The following is a 25,099-nucleotide window of genomic DNA, read 5'->3' on the forward strand; positions in this document are numbered from 1 at the left end:
GTCTATGGGCCAGACAGAGGAGTGTCTGTTAGGACGTCTATGGGCCAGACAGAGGAGTGTCTGTTAGGACGTCTATGGGCCAGACAGAGGAGTGTCTGTTAGGACGTCTATGGGCCAGACAGAGGAGTGTCTGTTAGGACGTCTATGGGCCAGACAGAGGAGTGTCTGTTAGGACGTCTATGGGCCAGACAGAGGAGTGTCTGTTAGGTTGTCTATGGGCCAGACAGAGGAGTGTCTGTTTGAATGTCTATATGGCAGACAGAGGTGTGTGTGTGTGTGTGTGTGTGTGTGTGTGTGTATCTATGGGACAGACAGGTGTGTGTGTGGTGTGTCTATACAGCAGACAGAGGTGTGTGTGTGTGTGTGTGTGTGTGGTGTGTCTATACGGCAGACAGAGGTGTGTGTGTTCTCCCTGAGGTGAGTATCAGCCAGATTCAGAGAGCAGTGGAGAGACCTCTGTATACAACACAACACACACACAAAATACTGTACAGACAGTACAATAAATACACACTCATACAGTGATAACATGATGAAATACCATCCATAGACAAGTTATACTATGTAATGCCCCCCCCTCCACCACTGACTTCTGAAGGTTGAAGTTCAGGACTACTTTTTACACTGAGGTATTTTGTCCCTATAAATACTGTTTCATTCAGAATTATCGTGACGTCTAGATGCTTAAGAAGAGAATGACATTCAACATGACCTGTCTTTACTTTACACAGGCAACAGTGTGTGTGTTCAACACTCAATCAAAACTACAGACAGCAATCACATAGCTGTCAATCTATCTAACCAATCAGAGCAGAGTATCAGAACATACACAGAGGCTCTAACTCATGAATGCGGAAGCACAACAATTTGCTCACACACACACCTCTCCAATGACTACATCACATCAGTTTGGGCTTGTTGGTTTCTACTCCTGTGCTTTGAAGGGAGAAGACCTTCAGAAAATGTGAAAGGTCATGGCAATGCCTTGTGGGAAAAAATGAACAGTTATAACACAGTGTTGGGTGGAGTTGCCCCTAGATGCTGATCTTAAGTCAGCTTCACATTTTCCCCACTAATGGTTAAGGTTAGGATTGGGGGAGGAGAAGCAGCTCCTAGTTCTGTACTTAGGGGAAACTTCACCCCCTTACACACAGCCAGAACTCCCCATCAGACAGACAACACAGAGGTTTCAATACGACAGGACGTTGTCATGGATACTCAATAGATCCATGATGTATGGGTGGGGGGGGGGGGCACGACGCATACCACTATACACAGAACTGAACCCCCAAAACACACCTTGGGTCGTACTCATTACTGCATACCGTAGCAAAACGTTTTGTAACTGAAAACAAACGTTTCTCATTAGACCAATGGAGGTAGGCCCCTTCCTGTTTGCTTCCGTTCAGCTTCCAGTGAATACGACCCTTGAACTTGAGATCTGCGATTATTATAGTCTAATAGCACAATAAAAATGTTAAAAAGAGTATTGAAGTGAAGCACATTGACCAAGAAGAGTAAAGGAGGATAACTAATGTAGCTTTATCTTCATTTTCTGGTTGAGTTACTATGAAGTCTGGGCAGAAATAAAGGACTTGAAGTCTTAAAGATGTACGCGGATGAATATCGCAACACTAAAGGAGAATAAACCCATGTGTGGTCATATGTTAGTATAATAGATAAATACAGTTTACAGTTCTTTCAGAAAACTAAATGATATCACCCAGTAGTGTTGCTTTCTTTCTCTTCTTGTTTCACATGAAAATATAGAACTCTTTGTTTTCATTCCCAATAAAAATCAAAAATAGAAAAGGTCACTTAAAAACACACAGAGACAAACAGAAACGGAGAGAACATTCCAGAAAATCCCCCCCCCCCCCGCCCCAAAATCCCAGGCAGTTGGAGGTTCTAAGCGTTGTTCCTTTGCGACCAAAAAGGAAAGTAGTTCCGACGAAGGACAAATAGTCCCCCTAGTCGAGAGGGCCCTGGAAGATGAGTCTAACGTATCCCTGCTCGCCACTCAGTTGCTGGGCGCAGAAGGGACAGGAGGCGTGGAAGGTGTGTGTTCCGTGCGGCAGCGGGATCTGACTCCAGAACACAGCCGTCTTCTCGGAACACACGTGACCACACGGTGAGAAGGCGTGGGTGGGCGGAGCCGTGTCCAGATAGAAGCTTGCCTCGCAGCCCAACCAGAGGGGAACGTACGGCCCAGTGGCTCGACACATAGGACACTCCCTGCTCCAGCCCTGCTCCCTCTCCTCCTGGTCCCGGTCCAGCCTGTCTCTGTCCCGGTCCAGCCTGTCTCTGTCCCGGTCCAGCCGGTCTCTGTCCCGGTGGCTTCCCCAGTTGTGGTAACCATGGACGTGGCCACACTGGAGATAGACCCATGGCTGCTTCTCATCTGGGGTGTCCTACAGTAGATGAGATACATTGTAAGTAATCCCATAAGGGGAGAATGGAGTAGTCACCAGCAACACACACAGCAACAACAAGAACACCTGGATACATCAGAAAACATATAGAACAGAAACCCCATGCTGCCTTCTCTACAACTGGTCTTTCTCTACTGAAACCCCCTGCTGCCTTCTCTACAACTGGTCTTTCTCTACTGAAACCCCCTGCTGCCTTCTCTACAACGGGTCTTTCTCTACTGAAACCCCCTGCTGCCTTCTCTACAACGGGTCTTTCTCTACTGAAACCCCCTGCTGCCTTCTCTACAACTGGTCTTTCCCTACAGAAACCCCCTGCTGCCTTCTCTACAACTGGTCTTTCCCTACAGAAACCCCCTGCTTCTCTGCTCTACAACTGGTCTTTCTCTACTGAAACCCCCTGCTGCCTTCTCTACAACTGGTCTTTCCCTACAGAAACCCCCTGCTGCCTTCTCTACAACTGGTCTTTCTCTACTGAAACCCCCTGCTGCCTTCTCTACAACTGGTCTTTCCCTACAGAAACCCCCTGCTGCCTTCTCTACAACTGGTCTTTCTCTACTGAAACCCCCTGCTGCCTTCTCTACAACTGGTCTGGGGGGGATGGGGGGGGGGGGGCATATTTTCTATTGTATTGTCATTGTATTAGGGAGGGAACTTGCCTTGCGTCTCATGGAGGGGAAGGCCAGGGTGTTGAAGCCGACGGGACACTGGGGCCGGGCTGCGTTGATTTCCTGACGTAGCGCCTCCAGGTGTTTGATGGTGGGGGTGCGGCTCAGGCCCTCGGCCGTGCGCCACAGGAGCGTGGCTCCACACAGGTCTATCAGAGAGCCATCCACCAGCTCCTGGCTCTCTGCCTCTACCTGAGGGGAGAGGGGACAATCTTCAAAACACGCAACAATATACACAACAATACGCGTCATTTCATCAGAACTGGCGTTAAAGTAACATCACACATTAAACCTACTTTCAAAATGTTCAGATGATTACACTGTAACAAAAAGTAAACAGACTCACTGAGTATCTTGTGCATGACTCCACTCTCTCAGTCACACTGAGTATCTGTGCATGACTCCACTCTCTGTCACACTGAGTATCTGTGCATGACTTCACTCTCTGTCACACTGAGTATCTGTGCATGACTCCACTCTCTCAGTCACACACACTATCTGTGCATGACTTCACTCTCTCAGTCACACTGAGTATCTGTGCATGTACACAGGTGCTCTTCACGCTGCTACAAGGTGTGAGCTACGGGACCAAAACAGCGGAGAAGTTTAGCCGCGCGCTTCAACACTCTTAGTTGTTGAGGAAATGGACCGGACAATATTGCTGTTTACTTTGTGCATCTCTGAGTACTTTTAAGGAGCACAGTGTTGAAGGGGTGTAGTGTCTCGTATAGCCCTGTAGATGGCAGGCTAGCCCATCTGTTCTCCACATCTCTGTATGGAGGTTGGAGAGCTGGTACACATTACTGACACATACACACACACACACACACAACTCAGATCCTGTCTCAAACACAGCCAACTCACATCCTGTCTCAAACACGACACGACACCCAACTCACATCCTGTCTCTTACACGACACCCAACTCACATCCTGTCTCTTACACGACACCCAACTCACATCCTGTCTCTTACACGACACTACACCCAACTCACATCCCGTCTCTTACACGACACTACACCCAACTCACATCCCGTCTCTTACACGACACTACACCCAACTCACATCCTGTCCCTTACACGTCACCAAACTCACATCCTGTCTCAAACGTACACTAGTACTGGCATCTCCTGCACACACACACATTAATCATGTCACACTCTCATTATAAATCAAGGCAGACTTTTATCAACACATACTGTAAGGACTCCAGGCCCTGGGGAGGGTGTGAGGGTGTGAGTGTGTTCTCCTATGGGTCTATCCTTAATTACAATCACTTCAACCCTGAACACTCAGACTGGGGAAGGACAAACAGGCCCACTGGCACTGGGTTCTGGTGGTGTGTGTGTGTGTATGTGTGTGTGAACATGTCTGCATGTGCATATCTGTGTGGATGGTCTGTGCATGTGTGTGAAGGGCATACTGTAGGACACTATGCTGCAGTGTTGACCTCTTCTGTTTTCCCCAGTCACCTGCCTGGTGGACAGAGTCCTCTACTGACCGACCGACGGACACACACACAGAACCAGTCACATCCCATTTAACACAGACACATGCTGTCATATATCCTGTAAATACTACTATCTAAATGTACAACTACAGGCTGGGTATACTGCCATAGGCTACAGCCTCAAATCAACTACAGGCTGGGTATACTGCCATAGGCTACAGCCTCAAATCAACTACAGGCTGGGTATACTGCCATAGGCTACAGCCTCAAATCAACTACAGGCTGGGTATACTGCCATAGGCTACAGCCTCAAATCAACTACAGGCGGGGCCATAGGCTACAGCTTCAAAATCAACTACAGGCTGGGTATACTGCCATAGGCTACAGCCTCAAATCAACTACAGGCTGGGTATACTGCCATAGGCTACAGCCTCAAATCAACTACAGGCTGGGTATACTGCCATAGGCTACAGCCTCAAATCAACTACAGGCTGGGCCATAGGCTACAGCCTCAAAATCAACTACAGGCTGGGTATACTGCCATAGGCTACAGCCTCAAATCAACTACAGGCTGGGTATACTGCCATAGGTTACAGCCTCAAATCAACTACAGGCTGAGTATACTGCCATAGGCTACAGCCTCAAATCAACTACAGGCTGGGTATACTGCCATAGACTACAGCCTCAAATCAACTACAGGCTGGGTATACTGCCATAGGCTACAGCCTCAAATCACTGACATTCACACTAAACCTAAAGACATGTCAAGGAGAAGACAAAGGCCTAAACATGTTATTGTCCTAAGTTTGCCTTTTTCCTTAAATAAATGTTTTGACCAGTAAAAGGGGTCTTGCTAAGGCTTACCAGGCTTCTTCATTTGGAGCTGAAAGTTGCAGATTAAAAAGGAACAATCTGTGATTGTCCAAAACTGTACGTACAGTATCATATTTTAGTTTTATATAATACCCATTGAATCTTGAATAATATAACCTATAAAGTGCCTAATTAGCTTAGTTCAACTGTCGTACCTCATCAGAATTCCAAATATAAGCTTGTTATCCTTCGCTGTTTGTAAACAACGTAAATGTAAACAAACACTGTATAGCCTCAAAACATGGTTAAAACTATACGTTGGACATCATGGATTGTCAGTCCTCGTATCCATAACTCTGTCTGTGAACATGAGTGGTTCCATTTCTCCAGCCCCTCCCTCGGCTGTTTACCACATCATTAACGGGTGACACTTGGGTTTTGTTTAAGCTGCAGATTGCACCTTTAAATTCAGGATAAATGATGAAGTGTGGTATTGTTCTTCCTCCCCATGACATTACTGCACCCTGCAGCTGTGTGGAGGTCTATTTATTCATGTGACTGCACTACTTTATACAGGAGGGAACAGGGAAGGTAGGTGACTGCACTACTTTATACAGGAGGGAACAGGGAAGGTAGGTGACTGCACTACTTTATACAGGAGGGAACAGGGAAGGTAGGTGACTGCACTACTTTATACAGGAGGGTACAGGGAAGGTAGGTGACTGCATTACATTATACAGGAGGGTACAGGGAAGGTAGGTGACTGCATTACTTTATACAGGAGGTAATAGGGAAGGTAGGTGACTTATACAGGAGGGAACAGGGAAGGTAGGTGACTGCACTACTTTATACAGGAGGGAACAGGGCAGGTAGGTGACTGCACTACTTTATACAGGAGGGAACAGGGAAGGTAGGTGACTGCACTACTTTATACAGGAGGGTACAGGGAAGGTAGGTGACTGCATTACATTATACAGGAGGGAACAGGGAAGGTAGGTGACTGCACTACTTTATACAGGAGGGTACAGGGAAGGTAGGTGACTGCATTACTTTATACAGGAGGTAATAGGGAAGGTAGGTGACTGCACTACTTTATACAGGAGGGAACAGGGAAGGTAGGTGACTGCACTACTTTATACAGGAGGGAACAGGGAAGGTAGGTGACTGCACTACTTTATACAGGAGGGAACAGGGAAGGTAGGTGACTGCATTACTTTATACAGGAGGTAATAGGGAAGGTAGGTGACTGCATTACTTTATACAGGAGGGAACAGGGAAGGTAGGTGACTGCACTACATTATACAGGAGGGAACAGGGAAGGTAGGTGACTGCATTACTTTATACAGGAGGGAACAGGGAAGGTAGGTGACTGCACTACTTTATACAGGAGGGAACAGGGAAGGTAGGTGACTGCACTACTTTATACAGGAGGGAACAGGGAAGGTAGGTGACTGCACTACTTTATACAGGAGGGAACAGGGAAGGTAGGTGACTGCACTACTTTATACAGGAGGGAACAGGGCAGGTAGGTGACTGCACTACTTTATACAGGAGGGAACAGGGAAGGTAGGTGACTGCACTACTTTATACAGGAGGGAACAGGGAAGGTAGGTGACTGCACTACTTTATACAGGAGGGTACAGGGAAGGTAGGTGACTGCATTACATTATACAGGAGGGTACAGGGAAGGTAGGTGACTGCATTACTTTATACAGGAGGTAATAGGGAAGGTAGGTGACTGCATTACTTTATACAGGAGGGAACAGGGAAGGTAGGTGACTGCACTACTTTATACAGGAGGGAACAGGGCAGGTAGGTGACTGCACTACTTTATACAGGAGGGAACAGGGAAGGTAGGTGACTGCACTACTTTATACAGGAGGGTACAGGGAAGGTAGGTGACTGCATTACATTATACAGGAGGGAACAGGGAAGGTAGGTGACTGCACTACTTTATACAGGAGGGTACAGGGAAGGTAGGTGACTGCATTACTTTATACAGGAGGTAATAGGGAAGGTAGGTGACTGCACTACTTTATACAGGAGGGAATAGGGAAGGTAGGTGACTGCACTACTTTATACAGGAGGGAACAGGGAAGGTAGGTGACTGCACTACTTTATACAGGAGGGTACAGGGAAGGTAGGTGACTGCATTACTTTATACAGGAGGTAATAGGGAAGGTAGGTGACTGCATTACTTTATACAGGAGGGAACAGGGAAGGTAGGTGACTGCACTACATTATACAGGAGGGAACAGGGAAGGTAGGTGACTGCATTACTTTATACAGGAGGGAACAGGGAAGGTAGGTGACTGCATTACTTTATACAGGAGGTAATAGGGAAGGTAGGTGACTGCATTACTTTATACAGGAGGGAACAGGGAAGGTAGGTGACTGCACTACATTATACAGGAGGGAATAGGGAAGGTAGGTGACTGCATTACTTTATACAGGAGGGAACAGGGAAGGTAGGTGACTGCACTACATTATACAGGAGGGAACAGGGAAGGTAGGTGACTGCATTACTTTATACAGGAGGGAACAGGGAAGGTAGGTGACTGCATTACTTTATACAGGAGGGTACAGGGAAGGTAGGTGACTGCACTACTTTATACAGGAGGGAACAGGGAAGGTAGGTGACTGCACTACTTTATACAGGAGGGAACAGGGAAGGTAGGTGACTGCACTACTTTATACAGGAGGGAACAGGGAAGGTAGGTGACTGCACTACTTTATACAGGAGGGTACAGGGAAGGTAGGTGACTGCATTACATTATACAGGAGGGAACAGGGAAGGTAGGTGACTGCATTACATTATACAGGAGGGAACAGGGAAGGTAGGTGACTGCATTACATTATACAGGAGGGTACAGGGAAGGTAGGTGACTGCATTACATTATACAGGAGGGTACAGGGAAGGTGAGGGAGTACACTACTTTATACAAGAGGTCATTTTCCTGTGGCATTCTGTAGATCCGTGGTTCCCAACCGGTGGGCCGAGGCCTTGAGGAAGTCTACACTGGGAAACTTGATTTTTTAAACACTTATTAACGTGACCAGTGGACTTTTGACTTGGGAGCACTAGTGGCGTTCAGGTAAAACATTAAACGTCACTTAGTTAGGGGGCGGCAGGGTAGCCTAGTGGTTAGAGTGTAGGGACGGCAGGGTAGCCTAGTGGTTAGAGTGTAGGGACGGCAGGTAGCCTAGTGGTTAGAGTGTAGGGACGGCAGGTAACCTAGTGGTTAGAGTGTAGGGGCGGCAGGGTAGCCTAGTGGTTAGAGTGTAGGGACGGCAGGTAGCCTAGTGGTTAGAGTGTAGGGACGGCAGGGTAGCCTAGTGGTTAGAGTGTAGGGACGGCAGGTAGCCTAGTGGTTAGAGTGTAGGGACGGCAGGTAGCCTAGTGGTTAGAGTGTATGGACGGCAGGGTAGCCTAGTGGTTAGAGTGTAGGGGCGGCAGGGTAGCCTAGTGGTTAGAGTGTAGGGACGGCAGGGTGGCCTAGTGGTTAGAGTGTAGGGACGGCAGGGTAGCCTAGTGGTTAGAGTGTAGGGACGGCAGGGTGGCCTAGTGGTTAGAGTGTAGGGACGGCAGGGTAGCCTAGTGGTTAGAGTGTAGGGACGGCAGGTAGCCTAGTGGTTAGAGTGTAGGGACGGCAGGTAGCCTAGTGGTTAGAGTGTAGGGACGGCAGGGTAGCCTAGTGGTTAGAGCGTTGGACTAGTAACCGGAAGGTTGCAAGTTCAAATCCCTGAGCTAACAAGGTACAAATCTGTCGTTCTGCCCCTGAACAGGCAGTTAATCCACTGTTCCTAGGCCATCATTGAAAATAAGAATTTGTTCTTAACTGACTTGCCTATTTAAATAAAGGTGTAAAAAATATCTGTGTGGCTGTTTTAGGTCCAGTGTTCTCAGGCTGATGTTACATTTGAGAGGTGAGCATCAGGAGCAAAAGTCATTTGTATAATTTGACTTTGTCTGATGTGACTTAGCCAGAGTCATTTATTTCTTAATATATGGTTTTGGGCTTAGCTATACCAGAGCCTCTGGTACTGTATGGCTCTGGGCTTAGCTATACCAGAGCCCCTGGTCCTGTATGGCTCTGGGCTTAGCTATACCAGAGCCCCTGGTCCTGTATGGCTCTGGGCTTAGCAACACCAGAGCCTCTGGAACCGTATGGCTCTGGGCTTAGCTATACCAGAGCCCCTGGTCCTGTATGGCTCTGGGCTTAGCTATACCAGAGCCTCTGGTACCGTATGGCTCTGGGCTTAGCTATACCAGAGCCTCTGGTCCTGTATGGCTCTGGGCTTAGCTATACCAGAGCCCCTGGTACCGTATGGCTCTGGGCTTAGCTATACCAGAGCCACTGTCATAGAAACACACAGAGCATGGTTGTGTCTCCGTGGTTGCACCTTTACAGTGCAGGAAACCGCTCGTCTCTAGCCCAAACCCGTTCAAAACTACAAGACCGGAGCTACATTTCTCTCTTTCTGCCGCGTTGCTTTGTGTCTAATTCACAGCTGTAACGACTGTCAAAGGATGCTTCCACCAAGTAAGAAGTCTGGGCTGTGAAGACACACAATCAATACATCTTCATTTTTATTCATTTGGAAAAATAGGTTGTGTAGATCAGAAAAGGACACAAATCTAATTTAATGCCTTTTTAGATTTCCTTTTGAGACAGATAAATATGAAGATGTTTCTATTGGTGCCCGCCCAGTATCTAAAACAGCCAATCAGCTGTGAAATAGGAAGTGGGTTCTTTAATGCTGGAGCAGACATGGTTAACTCTTCACGTTTAAAAGCTCCACATAATGTAGTCGTTCATTTGTTGCTGCATCGGGAGACATGAAGAGAGGGATGAGAGAAGGAGAGGGATGAGAGAAGGAGAGGGATGAGAGAAGGAGAGGGATGAGAGAAGGAGAGGGATGAGAGAGGGAGAGGGATGAGAGAAGGAGAGGGATGAGAGGAAGAGAGGTGAAAGAGGAGAGGTGGGATGATGCTTGATAAAGACCTGTGCTGCCATTTGGAATTGCTAACAAGTAGTGAAAAAAAACGCTTGTGGAATCATATCTCTCTCTCTCTCTCATTCTCTCTCTATCCCTCTCTCTTCAGAGTAGAATGTGTTTTCACGTTACCCCTCTCCATCTTGCCCTGTGTGTGTGTGTGTCTCTCACCATCTTGCCCTGTGTGTGTGTGTGTCTCACCATCTTGCCCTGTGTGTGTGTGTGTCTCTCACCATCTTGCCCTGTGTGTGTGTGTCTCTCACCATCTTGCCCTGTGTGTGTGTGTGTGTCTCTCACCATCTTGCCCTGTGTGTGTGTGTGTGTGTCTCTCACCATCTTGCCCTGTGTGTGTGTGTGTGTGTGTCTCTCACAATCTTGCCCTGTGTGTGTGTGTCTCTCACCATATTGCCCTGTGTGTGTGTGTGTGTGTCTCTCACCATCTTGCCCTGTGTGTGTGTGTGTCTCTCACCATCTTGCCCTGTGTGTGTGTGTGTGTCTCTCACCATCTTGCCGTGTGTGTGTGTCTCTCACCATCTTGCCCTGTGTGTGTGTGTCTCTCACCATCTTGCCCTGTGTGTGTGTCTCTCACCATCTTGCCCTGTGTGTGTGTGTGTCTCTCACCATCTTGCCCTGTGTGTGTGTGTCTCTCACCATCTTGCCCTGTGTGTGTGTGTGTGTGTGTCTCTCACAATCTTGCCCTGTGTGTGTGTCTCTCACCATCTTGCCCTGTGTGTGTGTGTCTCTCACCATCTTGCCCTGTGTGTGTTTGTCTCTCACCATCTTGCCCTGTGTGTGTGTGTCTCACACCATCTTGCCCTGTGTGTGTGTGTCTCTCACAATCTTGCCCTGTGTGTGTGTGTGTGTGTCTCTCACAATCTTGCCGTGTGTGTGTGTGTGTGTCTCTCACCATCTTGCCCTGTGTGTGTGTGTGTCTCTCACCATCTTGCCCTGTGTGTGTGTGTGTCTCTCACAATCTTGCCCTGTGTGTGTGTGTGTGTCTCACAATCTTGCCCTGTGTGTGTGTGTGTGTCTCTCACAATCTTGCCCTGTGTGTGTGTGTCTCTCACCATCTTGCCCTGTGTGTGTGTGTGTGTGTGTGTCTCTTACAATCTTGCCCTGTGTGTGTGTGTCTCTCACCATATTGCCCTGTGTGTGTGTGTGTGTGTGTCTCTAACCATCTTGCCATGTGTGTGTGTGTGTGTGTCTCTCACCATCTTGCCCTGTGTGTGTGTGTCTCTCACCATCTTGCCCTGTGTGTGTGTGTCTCTCACCATCTTGCCCTGTGTGTGTGTGTCTCTCACCATCTTGCCCTGTGTGTGTGTGTGTCTCTCACCATCTTGCCCTGTGTGTGTGTGTGTCTCTCACCATCTTGCCCTGTGTGTGTGTGTGTCTCTCACCATCTTGCCCTGTGTGTGTGTGTGTGTCTCTCACAATCTTGCCCTGTGTGTGTGTGTGTGTCTCTCACAATCTTGCCCTGTGTGTGTGTGTGTCTCTCACCATCTTGCCCTGTGTGTGTGTGTGTCTCTCACCATCTTGGCATGTGTGTGTGTGTGTGTGTGTGTGTGTCTCTCACCATCTTGCCCTGTGTGTGTGTCTCTCACCATCTTGCCCTGTGTGTGTGTGTGTGTGTGTGTGTGTCTCTCCCCATCTTGCCCTGTGTGTGTGTGTGTGTCTCTCCCCATCTTGCCCTGTGTGTGTGTCTCTCCCCATCTTGCCCTGTGTGTGTGTGTGTGTGTCTCACCATCTTGCCCCGCTGCTGAGCGGAGCGGGTCTCTCGGAGGGTGAAGACGTTACCGCAGACAGAGATCTCTCTCCAGACGCCCGGTTTGGAGTCCTCCGTGAAGCCGTGGCGAGGGTGCATCACCAGCACACCGTTGGTGGTCAGCCCGTCCATCTGACCGTCACACGTCTTCCATTTAGCCGCCTTCTCCTGACGGGGGCGGGGGACAGGGGGGGAGGGGGAAATAGAAAGTAAATTGTTAATTTAGTGTCAAGATTTACTGTACTGTGTGGTATGCATGGACCTTTCTGAACATTTTAACAGATCAAAGAGGGAGGGGAAAATCCCCCCCATTTTCATTTTAGTGACACACACCTGCCCTCCCTCCGTCCCACACACACCTCCCCTCCCCCCATCCCACACACACCTCCCCTCCCCCCATCCCACACACACCTCCCCTCCCACCATCCCACACACACCTCCCCTCCCACCATCCCACACACACCTCCCCTCCCACCATCCCACACACACCTCCCCTCCCCCCATCCCACACACACCTCCCCTCCCACCATCCCACACACACACCTCCCCTCCCACCATCCCACACACACACCTCCCCTCCCACCATCCCACACACACACCTCCCCTCCCACCATCCCACACACACCTACCTCTCCTCCCCCATCCCACACACACCTCCCCTCCCCATCCCACACACACCTCCCCCCGACCCACTCACCCCTAGGAAGATGTTCTTGGAGCTGTCGAAGCCGGCAGCGTAGATGCGTGCGGTGTAGGGGGGCGTCCTCTGACACATGACACGGCGAAGCGAGAGATGGTGCTCTGGACTGACTGGGTGTCTGAGTTACTCTGGCTCCCTGCCACCGTGTCGGTTACCACAAAGTCTATAGGGCTCTCTGTGGAACGACCAATCTGACAGGAGGAGGGAGGGGAAAGGTGGGAGAGAAAAGACAATATGTTACAAGTAGGTTGACTTTATGTGGGAGACAGACAGAGAGAGGGAGAGAAAAGACAGTATGTTACAAGTAGGTTGACTTTGGGAGACAGACAGAGAGAGGGAGAGAAATGGGGAGAGAGAAAGACAGAGGACGTAAATGTGTTTAGAGACATTGACTGCACAGGTAGATTTAAATCTAATTCCATTCAAAACAGGTAATATGTTATTTCTGCTCATAACTCATGTCTTATCAAGGGGGTTTACTTATACTTCAGACTGCCTCACAGAAACAGGCTCCTGCCCTATGGGTCATTCTGACTCAGACAATACTTACTAACTTCATACTGTAACTAGTCAACACACAACACATTTGAAAGTACAAACACAAGCAAATACATTCACATAAATATATAAGAATATGGATAGGTCCCAAATGGCGCCCTATTCCCTAATAGTCCTATGGCCCCTGGTTGAAAGAAGTGCACTATACAGGGCAGGGATATTCAACTCTGACCCTACGAGGTCCGGAGCCTTTCTGTTCTACCTGATCATTAATATCACCCACCTGGTGTCCCAGGTCTAAACCAGTCCCTGATTAGAGGGGAATCACCCACCTGGTGTCCCAGGTCTAAATAAGTCCCTGATTAGAGGGGAATCACCCACCTGGTGTCCCAGGTCTAAACCAGTCCCTCATTAGAGGGGAATCACCCACCTGGTGTCCCAGGTCTAAACCAGTCCCTGATTAGAGGGGAATCACCCACCTGGTGTCCCAGGTCTAAACCAGTCCCTGATTAGAGGGGAATCACCCACCTGGTGTCCCAGGTCTAAACCAGTCCCTCATTAGAGGGGAATCACCCACCTGGTGTCCCAGGTCTAAACCAGTCCCTGATTAGAGGGGAATCACCCACTTGGTGTCCCAGGTCTAAATCAGTCCCTGGTTAGAGGGGAATCACCCACCTGGTGTCCCAGGTCTAAACCAGTCCCTGATTAGAGGGAAACAATGACAAAAACACAGTGGAACTGTCTTGGAGGTCCAGGGGGATATAAGGAACTAGGTGCACTACAACTAGGGCCCTGGTCAAAAGAAGTGCACTACTTAGGGAATAGGGTGCACTACAGAGCCCTATGGGCCCTGGTCAAAATAAGTGCACTACTTAGGGAATAGGGTGCACTACAGAGCCCTATGGGCCCTGGTCAAAAGAAGTGCACTACTTAGGGAATAGGGTGCACTACAGAGCCCTATGGGCCCTGGTTAAAAGAAGTGCACTACTTAGGGAATAGGGTGCATTACAGAGCCCTATGGCCCCTGGTTAAACGATGTGCACTACATTAGGGTTGGGTGACTAAGATTTTATCGTCTATCGATGTGTGACAGCTATCGTTGATGGTTTAGCATATTTAAAACTGGACCGCAGCACCAGAGTCTCACAGCACGGCGACATGCCAAAAGCCCCTTTTACCTAACTGCCTAAATGTTCAAAATACATGGTAGTTATTAACATAAAGCAACAGAACAATGTAGAAAGAGTGAAGAGCACCAAAGCAGTGTAAAAATCTCAGATCGGCCCTAACAGGTTCCCCCCCCATCCCCTCTCCAACATGGGATGATCTGGGGTCAGGCTTATTGTTTAAAACAGAAAGGAGCCCAGAAGACAGAACGTTCCAGATGCGCTTTACCCTGATGATCCAGACTAAATAACACCCTACACTTGATACGACTATAATATATATATCTATGCTTTTAAAGGTAGGCTAATTTAACTGATAGAAACACAGAAACACTACTAAGTTGCAAATCTGCTGGTGGGCAAATGAAAGCAACAGTCACCTCCACAAAACGCTGTTAACATTGATATCCATACTGAATGAAGCACTTAAAAAGAGACCTCACAGACAACCAAAACTTTTTCACTTCATTTAAGAGGGAAAATTTGCCTTAAAATGTTTTTTTTTGTTTAACTGACTTAAAAGTGAAGGAAAGTTTAAGAGAAAATGTCCTTAAGGATGTTTTCTGCAACTGGGCCCACAGAAGGATGAGTTTGTAGTTACCTGGAACATGTCTGTGTTGTTATCATGAGTATATTCCACCACCACCGTCTGACCTCTGGATAACGTGTAGGAGATGCTGTGTTGGTCCTTGTTGCTGATAGCCTGGAGAGGGCAGGGAGGGAGGACGGGAGAGTGGGGAGGGAGGACGGGATAGGGGGGGACGGAGACAGGGAAAGATGGGGGAGGAATGGAGAAAAGAGGAACGTTCAGTATAGAAATGTTGAACAGAGAAGGTTCTGTCATCAGCACTTTGTGTTATATTTCTATCTGCTAAGTAGCGTTCTAAACGTCTCCCCCTCACACACACACACACACACACACACACACACACACACACACACACACACACACACACACACACACACACACACACACACACACACACACACCTCTCAATCACTAATCCAAATGGTCCCCAACAATCCCAGCTTCGTGGTTTAACAGGCCTGGTTAAAGACTTAATTAAGAGGATGGAAACAGACATGTGTTTCCAAGGACACACACTTTGTAGGACATGTCTCTGCCGCCCTTCATTGGACAGTTCACACTTAACTCTGCCGTAAACAGCCAGTGTGTCCCGTGTGTTTGTAAAGGCATGGTTCACATACTTCCACTGTTAACCAAGGCAGCAGTGTTATGGTGTTGTGTGTAGGTTTTTAATTGAATTACAATTTTATTTTTTACCTTTTTTAACTAGTCAAGTCAGTTAAGAAAAAAATCTTATTTACAACAACGGCCTACCAAAAGGACAAAAGGCCTCCTGCAGGGACAGGGTAAAAGGCCTCCTGCAGGGACAGGATAAAAGGCCTCCTGCAGGGACAGGGTAAAAGGCCTCCTGCAGGGACAGGGGAGAAAGGCCTCCTGCAGGGACAGGGGAGAAAGGCCTCCTGCAGGGACAGGGTAAAAGGCCTCCTGCAGGGACAGGGGAGAAAGGCCTCCTGCAGGGACAGGGTAAAAGGCCTCCTGCAAGGACAGGGTAAAAGGCCTCCTGCAGGGACAGGGTAAAAGGCCTCCTGCAAGGACAGGGTAAAAGGCCTCCTGCAGGGACAGGGTAAAAGGCCTCCTGCAGGGACAGGGTAAAAGGCCTCCTGCAGGGACAGGGTAAAAGGCCTCCTGCAGGGACAGGGTAAAAGGCCTCCTGCAGGGACAGGGTAAAAGGCCTCCTGCAAGGACAGGGTAAAAGGCCTCCTGCAGGGACAGGGTAAAAGGCCTCCTGCAGGGACAGGGTAAAAGGCCTCCTGCAGGGACAGGGTAAAAGGCCTCCTGCAGGGACAGGGGAGAAAGGCCTCCTGCAAGGACAGGGTAAAAGGCCTCCTGCAGGGACAGGGGAGAAAGGCCTCCTGCAAGGACAGGGTAAAAGGCCTCCTGCAAGGACAGGGTAAAAGGCCTCCTGCAGGGACAGGGTAAAAAGGCCTCCTGCAGGGACAGGGTAAAAGGCCTCCTGCAGGGACAGGGTAAAAGGCCTCCTGCAAGGACAGGGTAAAAGGCCTCCTGCAGGGACAGGGTAAAAAGGCCTCCTGATGGAACAGGGTAAAAGGCCTCCTGCAGGGACAGGGTAAAAGGCCTCCTGCAAGGACAGGGTAAAAAGGCCTCCTGATGGAACAGGGTAAAAGGCCTCCTGCAGGGACAGGGTAAAAGGCCTCCTGCAAGGACAGGGTAAAAGGCCTCCTGCAGGGACAGGGTAAAAGGCCTCCTGCAGGGACAGGGTAAGAGGCCTCCTGCAAGGACAGGGTAAAAGGCCTCCTGCAAGGACAGGGTAAAGGCCTCCTGCAGGGACAGGGTAAAAGGCCTCCTGCAGGGACAGGGTAAAGGCCTCCTGCAGGGACAGGGTAAAAGGCCTCCTGCAGGGACAGGGTAAAAGGCCTCCTGCAGGGACAGGGTAAAAGGCCTCCTGCAGGGACAGGGTAAAAGGCCTCCTGCAGGGACAGGGTAAAAGGCCTCCTGCAGGGACAGGGTAAAAGGCCTCCTGCAGGGACAGGGTAAAAGGCCTCCTGCAGGGACAGGGTAAAAGGCCTCCTGCAGGGACAGGGTAAAAGGCCTCCTGCAGGGACAGGGTAAAAGGCCTCCTGCAGGGACAGGGTAAAAGGCCTCCTGCAGGGACAGGGTAAAAGGCCTCCTGCAGGGACAGGGTAAAAGGCCTCGTGCAGGGACAGGGTAAAAGGCCTCCTGCAGGGACAGGGTAAAGGCCTCCTGCAGGGACAGGGTGCTGGAATTAAAAATACAAATATAAGACAAAACACAAATCACAACAAGAGATACTGGTAGGGGTGTGTGTGTGTGTGTGTGTGTGTGTGTGTAGGTGTGTGTGTAGGTGTGTGTGGGCGTGTGTGTGTGTGGGTGTGGGTGTCTTACCTTAGCTGCCTGTGCGGTGCAGGCAGCGTGCACTGTGCTGGGTTTGACCCCATTAGCCTTGGGTCTCTTAGACAGACTGAAACGGCTTTTCCTCCTACCTCGATCACCGTTGGGTAGAGAGCCATTGTACCTAAAGAGAGAGACAGAACGAGACAAACAGAGAGAGAGAGATAAACAAGGGGATAGGATGCCATCTTGGAAGCAAGAAGTGTTCCTAGAGCAGGCAGGGGGAGTTGCTGTGAGTTCACAGACATGCCTGTATTGTGTGTGTGTGTGTGTGTGTGTGTGTGTGTGTGTGTGTGTGTGTGTGTTACTATCTTTGTGGGTACTGGAAATCCCCAAAAGTATTTCCCAGGTCCCCATGAGTACAAAGGCTAGATTTAAAGATAGGTTTAAGCTATGAGTGTGTGAGATCCAGCTCTGCTGATATCTCATCACTGTTTTCCATTGGAGACCAGGACCACCACTACTGTTATAATAATCTCCCTGGAGACCAACACTACTGTTATAATCATCTCCCTGGAGACCAACATTACTGTTATAATCATCTACCTGGAGACCAACACTACTGTTATAATCATCTCCCTGGAGACCAACACTACTGTTATAATCATCCACCTGGAGACCAACACTACTGTTATAATCATCTCCCTGAACAGCCTGGAGACCAGGACCAACAATACACAACAAACAGTGAGTCAGCACACACAAACATACGCAGGTACACAAACACACACGTGTGTGTATGCCTGCGTGCCTGCATGTGCTTTTACACACAACCCCCCCACAATAACCACCTCGAAGAGAATAGGAAGCAACGTCATCATCAACGTAGAGGAACAGCCATAAGTATCTGAGTTTGTATCATCCAGTTTCTTGCACAGACTGGAATATATACCACCTCAGTCATCGGCTTCATCAATAAGTGCATCGACGACATCGTTTCCACAGTGACCGTACGTACATATCCCAACCAGAAGCCATGGATTACAGGCAATATCTGCATCGAAGCTAAAGGCTAGACCTGCTGCTTTCAAGGAGCAGGACAGTAATCTGGACGCTTCTAAGAAATCCTGCTATGCCCTCAGATGAACCATCACACAAGCGAAGCGTCAATATAGGATTAACCTTTTAGGGTTAGGGGGCAGCATTTTCACTTTGGATGAATTGCGTGCCCATAGTGAACTGCCTCCTACTCTGTCCCAGATGCTAATATATGCATATTATTATTACTATTGGATAGAAAACACTGAAGTTTCTAAAACTGTTTGAATTATGTCTGTCATAGGGCAGGCAAACTTCCAAACAGGAAGTGGAAATTCTGGGGCTGGTTGATTTTCAACTCATCGCCTATTCACATCCAAATAAGATATGGATCTGTTCACACTTCCTACGCCTTCCACTAGATGTCAACAGTCAGTAGAACGTGGAATGAAGCCTATAGTGTGATGTGGGACCGGATAGCAGCTATTTGAGTCACTGGCCTGGCACAATGCCAGTTCGTGGTTACGCGCAGTAGTCATTATAATCGCCTTGCGTTCCATTACTCTGTAGACAAAAACAAATGCTCCGGTTGGAATGTTATTGGATATATATGATAATAACATCTTGAAGATTGATTCTCTACTTAGTTTGACCAGTTTATTCGACATGGAATATAACTTTTTGAAGTTTTCGACCGAGTTTGCCTGGACCAGCGCCAGCTTTTGGACATGTGAACTAAACGTGCTAGCAAAAGTAGCTAATTGGACACTAGTAATGGACATTATGGAACAAAACAACGATTTATTGTGGAACTAGGATTCCTTGCACTGCATTCTGATGAAAGATCATCAAAGGTAAGGGAATATTTATGATGTAATTTCGTATTTCTGTTGACTCCAATATGGCGGAGAAATATATTTACGTCTGAGTGCCGTCTCAGATTATTGCATGGTATGCTTTTTTCGTAACGTTTAAAAAAAAATCTGACACAGCGGTTGCATTAAGAACCAGTGTATCTTTAATTATATGTAAAACATGTATCTTTCGTCAAAGTTTATGATGAGTATTTCTGTTATATGACGTGACTCTCTGTAATTACTCCGGATATTTTGGAGGCATTTCTGAACATGGCGCCAATGTAAACCGAGATTTGTGGATATAAATATGCATATTATTGAACAAAACATAAATTTATTGTGTAACATGATTGTCATATGAGTGTCATCTGATGAAGATTATCAAAGGTTAGTGATTCATTTTATCTCTAATTCTGCTTTTGTGACTATCTTTGGCTGGGAAAAATTGCTGTGTTTTTTTGGATTTGGTGGTGATCTAACATAAATATATGTTGTGTTTTCGCTGTAAAATATTTTAAAATTGGACACGATGGGTAGATTAAACAAGATGTTTATCTTTCATTTGCTGTATTGGACTTGTTAATGTGTGAAAGTTAAATATTTCAAAAAAATAAGTTTGAATTTCCCGCGCTGCCTTTTCAGCGGAATGTTGGGGGGGGTTCCGTTAGCGGAGCTGTGTCCTAGACCGGTTAAGATTGAATCCTACTACACCGGCTCTGACGCTCGTCAGATTTGGCAGGGCTTGAAATCTTCTCCTTAATGCAACCGCCGTGTCAGAAAGCAAACCATGCAATCATCTGAGTACAGCCTTTAGACAACAAAGCAGCCAAAAAGATACCCGCCATATTGGGTAGTCAACATTACTCAGAAATAGCAGTTTAAATATTAACTTACCTTTGACGATCTTCATCAGAATGCACTCCCAGGAATCCCAGTTCCACCATAAATGTTTGATTTGTTCGATAATGTCCATCAGTTATGTCCAAATATCTTCTTTTGTTAGGGCGTTTGGAAAACAAATCCAAAAGCGCGTTCAGGTCGCGCCGAACGTCGGACGAAAAGTTAAAAAAGTTCCGTTACAGCCCGTAGAAACATGCTAAGCCAAACTAAGTATGGAATCAATCTTTAGGATGTTTTTAACATAAAACGTCATTAATGTTCCAATCGGACAATTCCTTTGTCTGTACAAATGAAGTGGAACGTAGCTACCTTTCACGTGAGCGTGCCAGACCGAGGCTGTGACACTCTGCCAGACCACACACTCAAAGAGCCCTTCCTTTAGAGTAGAATCCTCTTTCTAAATACTGTTGACATGTAGTGGAAGCCTTGGGAAGTGAAACATAACTAATAATCGCCCTGTATCTTCAATGGGGGCTGAGTTGAAAAACTACAAACCTCAGATTTCCCACTTCCTGGTTGGATTTTTTTCTCAGTTTTTTGCCTGCCATATGAGTTCTGTTATACTCACAGACATCATTCAAACAGTTTTAGAAACCTCAGTGTTTTATATCCAAATGTACTAATTATATGCATATTCTAGCTTTTACGGCTGAGTAACAGGCAGCTTAATTTGGGCACGTTTTCATCCAAGCTACTCAATTTGAAGTAAGCATTTCATGGTAAAGTCTACACTTTTTGTATTCCGTGCATGTAACAAATAAAGTTTGATTTGATCTACATAGAGGAACAACCATAAGTATCTGAGTATCATCAACATAGAGGGAACAGCCATAAGCATCTGAGTTAGTTACTAAGTGGTGAAGTGTTATGTGGTTGGCTCCTTACCCCAGCACCATGAGCTCTCCATATTTCACCGGCACTTTGGAGGAGGAGGTGGAGGAGGGGGAGATATTTTCCTGCTCTGGAGAGAACATGGGCCCGGCTGGCTGGATGGGTGAAGGTAGGAGGGAGGTCACACTAAATGGGTGGGGTCAGCTGAGCTTCAGCTCCGCCTCCTCATCCTGCATGTGCCTGTTGGCTGTCGCCGCTGCAACCCTAGATAGAGATAAGAGGGAGAGCGCGTGAGGTCAGTCACACGTGGACAACACAGCTCACAACATCAGGAAGTCACCTGATCTCTCAGGTCTCACCTTACACTGAGAACAGGAAGTCACTGACAGTTACACCACCACACACCCTTTAAGACACACACACAAATAGGGCCCTAGAAAAAAAACATCTGCGTTGCGCCAAGCGTGGAATCCAGACATTAAACCCAAATTAAACAATACTCCAAAAATGTATTGAACTTACTAGAACATTCCTTAAAAACTGCCCCTGTGACTCACAAGACATGAAGAAAATGCATCAGGGTAGCGGGGCGGCAGGGTAGCCTAAGTGGTTAGAGCGTTGGACTAGTTGCAAGTTCAAACCCCCCGAGTTGACAAGGTACAAATCTGTCGTTCTGCCCCTGAACAGCCACTTAACCCACTGTTCCTAGGCCGTCATTGAAAATAAGAATTTGTTCTTTAACTGACTTGCCTAGTTAAATAAAGGTCAAATAAAATCATTGATTAGTAATTTCTTGCATCTTTCTGAAAGGGCTCGGGAATGCCTGTCTGTGTTGTGGTGCTCTTATGTCTAGTCTACACTTAGTGTAGCCGTTAGCGATGATGCTAATGATAACCATCTGCCGGTAGATGGAAAGGCTTTCCCAAAAACCTTCTCATTTTAATGTTAACTACAAAGCAGCCTGTCTGCTACCTACCTGGCAGAATGATACCATGATTATCTGCATCAACCCAGTGGCCATTTGCTTAGAAAACTCTGCAATCTCATGAGGGCTACAGAAACACCGTTAACCAAACAACGGTCTCTGGCTGGTGCCACCTGCATTGTGTGTGTGGTGTGTTCGCTATGTGGTCTCAGGTTGAAACGGTTGCTGCTGTGTGTCTGTGTATCCCCTTAGGATAGGTTTATACTCCCCCACGCGGTCACCAAACCCCCCCACGCGGTCACCAAACCTCCCCACGCGGTCACCAAACTCCCCCCACGCGGTCATCAAACTCCCCCACGCGGTCACCAAACTCCCCCACGCGGTCACCAAACTCCCCCACGCGGTCACCAAACCCCCCCACGCGGTCACCAAACTCCCCCACGCGGTCACCAAACTCCCCCACGCGGTCACCAAACTCCCCCACGCGGTCACCAAACTCCCTCACGCGGTCACCAAACTTCCCCACGCGGTCACCAAACCCCCCACGCGGTCACCAAACTCCTCCACGCGGTCACCAAACCCCCCCACGCAGTCACCAAACTCCCCCACGCAGTCACCAAACTCCCCCACGCAGTCACCAAACTCCCCCACGCGGTCACCAAATGCGCTCGGCAGAAAAACAAGAGGTGCTTAAAGTTTCAAGTTGCAAAAGGTTTTGCTACCGTTTCCCCTAATGAATACGACCCAGGGCTTTCACAGTGACCTCACTTCCTCAGACAACGGTGCCTTTGTGCAGCCAGGCAGTCCCCCCCCTCCCCTAAAAACAACACCAACAATTTGCCTGTGTCCTGTTTGGCACGCAGGTTGAGTCCCGTCCTTCAACAGTTCAAGGAAAGGGAAAGGTGTGCTATTCTTCAACCACACTTTTGAGTGTTCAGAATGCACACTGGACTGGCTGTTGATCGGGACGCTTGTGAGAACTACGATGATGAAGTCACTTCAAATGGGAGTTGAGGTGATTCACAAATGGAATATAAATCAGGCCAGTTTCCTGGAAACAGATTCACACACAACCTATTTCATACCTCTCAGCTGCCAAGGCATTATTTGCAAAAAGCAAAGGCCTCACTCACATCAAGTTAAAATCATGTTACTCCCCACCACACTAACCACAAAAACACTCATGGAGAACTTCCAACTGAGATGGCTAACTGTTAACACCTTCTCACAAAGAAACTGTCTTGATGATGCAGAGGTTGTTGATTCCGCTCACCCAAAGTCTTTAACAACACCCTCCTGATGGAAACAGCCCCCCCCCCCCCAAAAAAAATAACACTAGTGCCCACAACATAAACACTGGTGAACCCCTGGTGTGGGGTAGCCTAAGGCTCAGGGGTCAGAGCTACTCAACTCAAAGATCTCACCCAAAATCTGATGACAGGAGTCCAAACACCCTCTTTTAGGAAGTGTCTAAATCTCAATGAACTTTTAGGTTATCAGCTCAGTGGAGAAAAGTAATTTCATGAGAGAGAGAGAAAAGTCCCTTCATATATGAGTGAGAGAGAGAGAGAGAGAGAGAGAGTGAGAGTGAGAGAGTGAGTGTGTGAGAGAGAGAGAGGGTGTGAGAGAGAGAGAGAGAGGGTGTGAGAGAGAGAGAGTGTGAGAGAGAGAGAGAGAGACAGAGACAGAGAGAGAGACAGAGAGAGAGACAGAGAGAGAGACAGAGAGAGAGACAGAGAGAGAGACAGAGACAGAGAGAGAGAGAGAGAGACAGAGAGAGAGACAGAGAGAGAGAGAGAGAGAGACAGAGAGAGAGACAGAGAGACAGAGAGACAGAGAGACAGAGAGACAGAGAGACAGAGAGACAGAGAGACAGAGAGAGCGTGTTTCCAGATGAAGGGCTGGTGGTGAGGAAGCAGACATAGACTAGGTGTGGTGTGGTGGAGGACCTCCATGGGGAAGGAGAACCACATCAGTGGCCCCAGCAGACAGCCTGCTTCCTGGGCACACACCAGCTGCCTCCTGGGATATCCAACAGGCCAGCCAGTTAGCCAGCCAGCAAGTCAACCAGACAGCCAACAAACTAGCCAGACAGCCAGCTAACCAGTCAATCACAGTCAACCTGCCAGTTGACCAACAAACCAGACAGCCTTCCAGTCAACCATTTAGTCAGTCCGCGAACCTTTAAGGCACCCAGTCTACCAGCACCACTAAGAGAGAGTACTAAGCTAAGTCAGTATCAGTCATCTTACTTTCACTTAGTGCTGCTGGCTGGCTGGAGGCCTGGCTGGTTAGCTGACTCGCTGTCTAAATGGTTTGTAGACTGGCTAATTTGCTGGCTGGTTAAATGAGTAACAAGGGTCCTCTGCAGCTCAGTTGGTAGAGCCTGGCACTTGTAACGGCAGGATAGTGGGTTCAAATCCCAAAACGTTCTGCTAAGCGGAATATATTATAGTTAAGCCAGTCTCGTTGATGGCTATCAACTCTCTGCACTTCAGGGAAACTCTCAACCAACTCTCAACCTTCAGCGAGAACACTCCTGTACTTAGGTTGTTTACTCTCAACTGGGGATGGGCACAGTTATTTCAATATTTGAATATCTGAACAGACATTAGTATTTGATTACTTGTGTGAGTATTCATATTTATAAGTAAAAATTACAGGCCTATTTTAAAAATGAAAATATCCATGTTACATTGCTGCATACAAGGATATACCATGACATTTCAAATTCTTAAATTTAATAAAACTACTTTTAAAAGTCATTTTTATGACATGCACCCCATAAAGACAGGCGCCTTCACACATGATTGTTTTTGTTAGCCAATCAAAGCTTCACTAGGCCTACAGTCACAGAGGCTCACTACAATACATTTTAATAGGAAGTTAGCAGAAATAGAGAAGCTCTTGCTGCTGTGGAAAGGAAAATACCTGTCTATTCGTGAAAAACTGATAAACTGGGATATGACTAAAGAGTTAATCTATTTGCAGAAATATTCCATTTGATTTGGAACAGCAAGCCAAACTAAATTAAAACGGGCCTATTTATATAATGAATATGAATTTGGAGGGCAGAAATTATTAAATATTAAAGCATTAGACCATAAATCCGAACTGGTTCTCTAGCAGATTAGTAAGAATGTCTCACCCCATGTTTAAGAATGGC

General features: G+C 47.7%; 1 pseudogene; it reads right to left on the bottom strand.

Moving 5' to 3' along the window:
- Nucleotides 1–1,247: 1,247 nt before the first annotated feature.
- The window catches only part of LOC139413623 (E3 ubiquitin-protein ligase pellino homolog 1-like), a 44,488-nt pseudogene continuing 20,636 nt past the window's right edge, over nucleotides 1,248–25,099 (bottom strand).

Source organism: Oncorhynchus clarkii, chromosome 1, assembly GCF_045791955.1.
Source record: "Oncorhynchus clarkii lewisi isolate Uvic-CL-2024 chromosome 1, UVic_Ocla_1.0, whole genome shotgun sequence".
NCBI lineage: Eukaryota > Metazoa > Chordata > Actinopteri > Salmoniformes > Salmonidae > Oncorhynchus > Oncorhynchus clarkii.